Source organism: Conger conger, chromosome 14 (assembly GCF_963514075.1).
Source record: "Conger conger chromosome 14, fConCon1.1, whole genome shotgun sequence".
In the NCBI taxonomy this organism is placed as follows: Eukaryota; Metazoa; Chordata; class Actinopteri; order Anguilliformes; family Congridae; genus Conger; species Conger conger.
Genome location: NC_083773.1, coordinates 605,532 through 613,031, shown reverse-complemented (window position 1 = coordinate 613,031; position 7,500 = coordinate 605,532). Strand labels below are relative to the sequence as shown.

At 48.8% G+C, this 7,500-nt stretch overlaps 1 protein-coding gene across 2 annotated transcripts in view; it reads left to right on the top strand.

Annotated features, from left to right (window-relative positions):
• The window catches only part of mapkapk2a (MAPK activated protein kinase 2a), a 36,882-nt gene that overhangs the window by 1,124 nt on the left and 28,258 nt on the right, over positions 1 to 7,500 (top strand). The window lies entirely within an intron of this gene.

Here is a 7,500-nt window from a genome sequence, read left to right as displayed (position 1 = left end):
CAGTATAAAGCCCTCATAAATTGACTACGTATTCAGTGTCGTGCCAAAGAAAATTAATTTCACTTATTGAGCTAATTCATGTTACATAATGTCAATATCAGCGACAGCATGTTGAATTAATGTTGGCTTCAGTTGAACTGATTTTTAAATCTTCATTCTGCCAGTGCAGTGACGTTCCCGAACAACCACATCTATGGTGTCGGGAAAAGTACAGGCAGATTCCATATGGGCAGTTCCATTCTCTCTCCGATACGCTCTGAACAGTCATTGTGGTTAAATCTGGAGTGCAGTGACCGTAATTGCTCTTAGACGCTTTCTCTTGGTTCTCATGCATGAGACCTCAGTCCAGCAGCAGGTATGGGGCTCTCTGGCCACTGGTGTGCAGGTCCAGGGCACTGGGTGCGCGTGCTAGCGTGTGCCCGCACTGACCATTTCCTGCAGCAGAGAGGGGAGGATGCTGGGATCTTACCTGCGCCGCATCCTGCCTCTCTCGGCCTCCGATAACCCGCTCTCCCGCCGAGGAAGGCTGGCAGCGGTCAGCGGCTCGTTAATCTGCTCTGTGTCTGAACGCCCCGATGTGACCCCACTCCCTCCCTCCTCTGGGTCTGTTTGGGTTTCATCTGCTCTGTGTCTGAACGCCCCCATGTGACCCCACTCCCTCCCTCCTCTGGGTCTGTTTGGCTTTCATCTGCTCTCAGCTATCTTCTGTTGGAGACCCCACTAATGCAATCGCCATGGCAACTGGGGTGCTGTGTGGCGTTTACGCTCAACATCCGCTTCCTGGACGCAGCGCGACGTGCAGCTCTGACCCCGTTTGGGGAAACGTAGGGTCACGGATTTGATTTCCTGATTGATAAAAAGCCCTTGTGAAATTCTTGGGCAACTCTGCTTTAGATTCGTTCCTAATGGCAGCTGTGCTTGCAGTAGAGCTGCTGTGCAGGGCAGGGCTTTCACTGCAGCTGGTGGGGAAGTGGAGCGTCATGTGCAGAGAGCTGGGCCTGCTGCTCTCAGGCTGTGCGCTCGATTCAGAGGTGGACTGCTGCCATTGTAATCCCTGTACTTAACCTTCTGCCTTCAGTAGAGTCTCCAACTCTACTCGGGTTGCATGTTGTATGCCGTGTTAGTTGCTCTGATAAACGTCTTAAAGAAACCGTGTTTGCGCTAAGAGAACAGGTTTTTCTGTGCCAAAGTGCTGTAGATTCATGTCTGGGATTAGGAGAACAGGTTTTGCTGGAAGGTCTCACTGGCAGCGTCTGTTCCATCCTATTAATGCGGGAGAAACTGTTTGTCTGCAGCTGAGTGGGGCTAGCGTTAGCCTAGCTCCAGAGCTAAGTGGGGCTAGCGTTAGCCTAGCTCCAGAGCTAAGTGGGGCTAGTGTTAGCCTAGCTCCGGAGCTAAGTGGGGCTAGTGTTAGCCTAGCTCCGGAGCTGAGTGGGGCTAGTGTTAGTGTTGTGATGTCATTTCCTGTTCCCCTGTGGTCATGCCCCCACCCGTTTCCACTGAGACAGCTGCATTGTACCCAGCGCTGCAGTGGAACACATTCACTCCTGCAGATGCCGTGTATGATTGGTGTATTGATCTGATGGGGCTCTGTTAAGCTCAGGTCTGATTGGTTTATTGATCTGATATGCAACTCAGGGTGCAGTTGGTCAGAGCCTGTATTTACCCGGAGTGGGTCTCTTCCCCTGCTCTGTGTGAGTGTGTGAGTGTGTGAGTGTGTGAGTGTGTGAGTGTGTGAGTGTGTGAGTGTCTCTTCCCTGCTCTGTGTTTGTTAGAGCTGTGTTTGTGATGTGCTGTGTTAGAGCTGTGTTTGTGATGTGCTGTGTTAGAGCTGTGTTTGTGATGTGCTGTGTGAGAGCTGTGTTTGTGATGTGCTGTGTTAGAGCTGTGTTTGTGATGTGCTGTGTTAGAGCTGTGTTTGTGATGTGCTGTGTTTTTCATGTGCTGTGTTAGAGCTGTGTTTGTGGCCTTTTAGAGTGAAGTGTGTCATTGTATGGCTGTGGTGTGCAGTGAGGACCTGACTCAATCAGAGATTACGCAATGTGCAGACTACCCCTGGAGATGCTCCTGTGTGAGTGTGAGAGGCCTGTAGCGTAGTGGTGAAGGTAAATGACTGGGACCCGCAAGATCAGTGGTTCAATCCCTGGTGTAGCCACAGTTATATCCGCACAGCTGTTGGGCCCTTGAGCAAGGCCCTTAGCCCTGCATTGCTCCAGGGGAGGATTGTCTCCTGCTTAGTCTTATCCAGTGGTTCTTAAACTTTTTGTCTGGCGACCCCACAAATAAAAAACTGGAGAGGGTTGACTTTCCCAAAACCCATTCCAAACCCATGTTAACAACGGTCAATCAAGCAAAATCGAATAAGGCAATATAAGAAATAGCCTTGGCTACAACAATTTATTAAAATGAACAAGAACCGGAACAAAAAAAGCAATCATGATTAAACAAATGCACAAATCATCAGATCCAGTCCAGATCTAAAACGGGAGCCAAGAGTCACAACACCAGAGCAGCTAATCTGGAGGCGGAGAGAGACAGAAACACGGCTATAACGATCTTACTTTATTTATTTTAGTTTCTTCCTCTGGTTTATGTTCTTTAATAACATACATAGGCTATGTTAATGAGAAGGATGGGCCTGCTTCCGCGAACATAGCAAGTTCATTCTTGGATTGATGCTGCACACGGCCACGCTGCTGAGCCGACATCTGTATTTATTTGTTATATAGGCCAGAGACGAAAATGTCTTCTCGCACAGATGGGTCGATCCAAAAGGCGTGAGAATGTCCATGGCAGCCCTGGACAATCCGGGGTATTTTTGCGCAATTGACAGCCAGAATTCATCCAGTATTTTTGAGGCGAACAACGTCTAACGTGCGGTCGCTGGACAGATCAGCGTATCCTCGAGCGCAGATGGCAGCTGGTGAATGGCTGTCATATTCAGTCATAATGCTCTACATTTTGCGTGAGAAAATATTGATGGAATTGGTCGAGGAGACTTTGGAGATGAATGGTAATTGAGGCTTCAATGAATTGGCATTCATGTCATTCTCCTCCAAAAAGTCATGCAGCTCCGAAAACATTTCAAAATCCCCACTCTCGTGAATCCACATTTCAGAAATTCTTTCTGATAGTGGCGATGCCTCGTTGGTGTTTCTTCTTTATTCTCACCGGCCTGTAGACTTGTCCCATCTGAGGATCGCGGAAGAGTAGACGCACTGGTCGAACTTTTATCAGATTTTCTTAGCAGCCACCTGTCCATTTTCCATGCAAGTTATCGTGGCTAGTAACGCAAGAAACGTGGCTAGTAGGCTATGTCGTTTTGTTTAGTTTTATAAAAAAAAAACCGGGAAGAAGTTGAGTTTGAGTTTGCGTAGTGGGAGCAGATAGTTACATTGTTTCTATCGGAGGACCAGTAGCCCATACTAAATCAGAGCCATTGAAAGACGGGTAACTTTTTCTCTCTCTCCTCTTAACAGCGTGTAGGAATTAGAAAAAGGCAGATTTACATTTTATTGACATTTTATTTTTCGTTGTTTCACCTGGCGTAATAACAGGCTAATTTCCGACTGTAGAAACAAATAATTTGGCGACCCCACAAAAGTTTTGACCCCTAGTTTAAGAATCACTGGTCTAATCAACTGTACGTTGCTCTGGATAAGAGCGTCTGCCAAATGCCAGTAATGTAATGTAATGTAATGAGAGTGTGTGAGTGCGAGAAACACAAATAACATAACATAATGGCAAGAACAGGCCATCCAACCATCCACACAGGTAAAACGCACACCATCCACACCGTTAGATCTGCAGTGTCACTGTGAGATCAGCCAGTTAAATGGTAAATGGTAAATGGCAGGCATTTATATAGAGCCTTTATCCAAAGCGCTGTACAATTGATGCTTCTCCATTCACCCATTCATACACACACTCACACACCGACGGCGATTGGCTGCCATGCAAGGCCCCGACCAGCTCGTCAGGAGCATTTGGGGGTTAGGTGTCTTGCTCAGGGACACTTCGACACAGCCCGGGCGGGGGATCGAACCAGCAACCCTCCGACTGCCAGATGACTGCTCTTACTGCCTGAGCCATGTCGCCAGTTAGATCTGCAGTGTCACTGGGAGATCAGCCAGTTAGATCTGCAGTGTCACTGGGAGATCAGCCAGTTAGATCTGCAGTGTTACTGGGAGATCAGCCAGTTAGATCTGCAGTGTCACTGGGAGATCAGCCAGTTAGATCTGCAGTGTCACTGGGAGATCAGCCAGTCAGATCTGCAGTCTTACTGGAAGATCAGTAAATGCTTGGCTAATAAGGACTTGGTTATGCACTGGGACTCTGGATGGTGTGTTTCACCTGTGTGGATATTGTGGTTTTTACCTGTGTGGATGTTGTGGTTTTTACCTGTGTGGATGTTGTGTGTTTTGTATGTGTGGACTGTGTGCTTTACTGATGATCGTAGAGCATTGTGTGAGTGACAATGGTTCTCTTCTGCCTGGTGTATTTGGCAGTTATCTGCAGTGAGATTGTGAAACGGGTTGTGTTTTTCTCTGTTCCCTGCTGCCCCCAAACCCCCCTTAACGACGGAAACACTGAGTTTCTCCTGGAGATCCCCCCCCCGCAGAGAGACCTCTGCCCTGCTGCTGGGCACGAGTGTTCCCATCACCCAGTAGCTTTATTTCATTAGATTTCATCATATTTCATCATGTTTCATTATGTTTTATTATATTTCATTATGTTTTATTGTTTTATTGTGCTATTGGGTTTTACTGTGTGTTATTGGAAAGCACTTCTTTTTTATAAAATACATTTATAGTTTAACTGGCACGTGACAGGTGGACCAGTGGGACAGGAATTTGCCTTGTGCGATCACTCCAACTCAGCCCCAATCCCACAGTGCTCTGCTCCCTGACAATGGCCGTCAGTGGTGGCAAAGCTGCACATAGTGGCCAGTCATTGGCTGAGTCTGTGAGCAGTGGCCAGTCATTGGCTGAGCCTGTGTGTATTCTGTGAGTAGTGGTCAGTCATTGGCTGAGCCTGTGTGCATTCTGTGAGTAGTGGTCAGTCATTGGCTGAGCCTGTGTGCATTCTGTGAGTAGTGGTCAGTCATTGGCTGAGCCTGTGTGCCTTCTGTGAGTAGTGGCCAGTCATTGGCTGAGCCTGTGGGTGTTCTGTCAGCTGTTGCACTGGATGTTTCTCAGCGGGAACAGTAAGACGATCTTCTCCAGCCACAGCAGAAAGTCACATGACCCAATCAACCAATCAGAATGGCGCTTGTGTGTCCTTCCTGCCCTGTGCTTGTGTGCTGCGCTGGTGGGAGGAGGAGGAAGTGTCCGCATCACTTCCTCTTTTCTCCTGTCCTATCCTCGGTCAGGTGTCCCCCGGGGGGGGGTTTCCGTGGTGACCAAACAGTTGGGGATGTGTAAGAGCAAAGAGCCAAGCAAACGCTAAGCAGTGAGAAGGGTGTGGCGTTGTGGGAGCCTCTCTCCCCTGCACCCCCAGCGCAGAACCCAGCGCAGAACCCAGCGCAGAACCCAGCGCAGAACCCAGCGCAGAACCCAGCGCAGAACCCAGCGCAGAACCCAGCGCAGAACCCAGCGGCGGAATGGAAAGCGCTGTTTCACTCACAGGTGCACTCTTCGCTGCTTTAGAGTGGCGTTCAGCGCCATCTGCTGGAGCCGACAGGAACTGTGGCTGTGCGCCCAGCTGTTACCCTGGTGACTGTGTGCAAGGCCTGCTGAGTGTACTGAGTGTGGGGAAGGGGGTCTCACAGTTTGGCTGTTTTGGGTTGGGGTGGGGGGGGGGTCTAACACAGCGTGGCTGATTTGGGGGCTCTAACACAGTGTGGCTGATTTGGGGGCTCTAACAGCGTGGCTGATTTGGGGGGTCTAACACAGTGTGGCTGATTTGGGGGCTCTAACAGCGTGGCTGATTTGGGGGGTCTAACACAGTGTGGCTGATTTGGGGGCTCTAACACAGTGTGGCTGATTTGGGGGCTCTAACAGTGTGGCTGATTTGGGGGCTCTAACAGTGTGGCTGATTTGGGGGGTCTAACACAGTGTGGCTGATTTGGGGGCTCTAACAGTGTGGCTGATTTGGGGGCTCTAACAGTGTGGCTGATTTGGGGGCTCTAACAGTGTGGCTGATTTGGGGGCTCTAACAGTGTGGCTGATTTGGGGGCTCTAACACAGTGTGGCTGATTTGGGGGGTCTAACACAGTGTGGCTGATTTGGGGGCTCTAACAGTGTGGCTGATTTGGGGGCTCTAACACAGTGTGGCTGATTTGGGGGCTCTAACAGTGTGGCTGATTTGGGGGCTCTAACAGTGTGGCTGATTTGGGGGCTCTAACAGTGTGGCTGATTTGGGGGCTCTAACAGTGTGGCTGATTTGGGGGCTCTAACAGTGTGGCTGATTTGGGGGCTCTAACACAGCGCTGTCACTGCGTTGCTGGGCACGTGTGATTAATGTGCTTCTACAATGCTGTCCATAAGTATTTGGACAGTGGTACAATTTATGTTCTTTTTACTGTTCTCCAGCACATTGGATTTGAAATGAAATGATGAATATGAGGTTAAAGTGCAGACTGTCAGCTTTAATTTGAGGGTACTTGCATCCAGATCAAGTGATTCGTGTAGGAATGACATTATTTCTATACATAGTGGCCCCCCCCCCCTTTTTAGGCAACCAAAATTAATCGGACAGTTGGTTCCTGAGCTGTTTCTGATTAATCAGGTGCATTCAAGCACTTCCTTAGTGCAGGTATAAGAAAGCTTTCAGTGTCTTGTCTTAATCCTAGGCTTTTGATTGGCTTTTATTGGCGTCTGTCAGCAAGAGGACCAGCACTGTGCCAATGGCAGTCTCTGAAGCCATTAGGAGGCTGGGGCAAACAACAGTGAGAAACTTTGTCCAAACCTTAGGCTTCCCGAAACAAACTGTTTGGACCATCATTAAGAAGAAAGAGAGCCCCAGTTTATGTTTGGGATCATTGCCTTGCTGTGTGATGATGCATTTGGAGGCATTTGACTGAACCTGAGCTGATAAGATGCTTCTGTAGACTTCAGAGTTCATTCTACTGCTGCTGTCAGCGGTTACATTATCAATGAAGGCAAGTGAACCGGCCATACGTGCCCAAACCATAACGCCCCCACCACCATGTTTCTCTGCACCTTGCTCCTGCCGTCTCTCTCATACGAGCCAATCTTGCAAAAAATGAAAAATGGGATAAACGACAGTCATAACACTGAAGGGAACATGCGAGATTAAGTCCAAAATTCAGACCATGTGGGCGAATGGTCTTTAAATAAAACATCCAGATGCCAAGTGTTCATTAGAGCTGAATGCTGTTTAAATCACTGCTGCTTTCATTGGTCATAGCCAGAGGTAGTCTCTCTCAGATTCCTTAGGGCATGGATGTCCTATGTCACATGGATAGCACAGATTCTGTGTTCATCTGACCCAGCGCTGTGTTCATCCGACCCAGCGCCGTGTTCATCCGACCCAGCG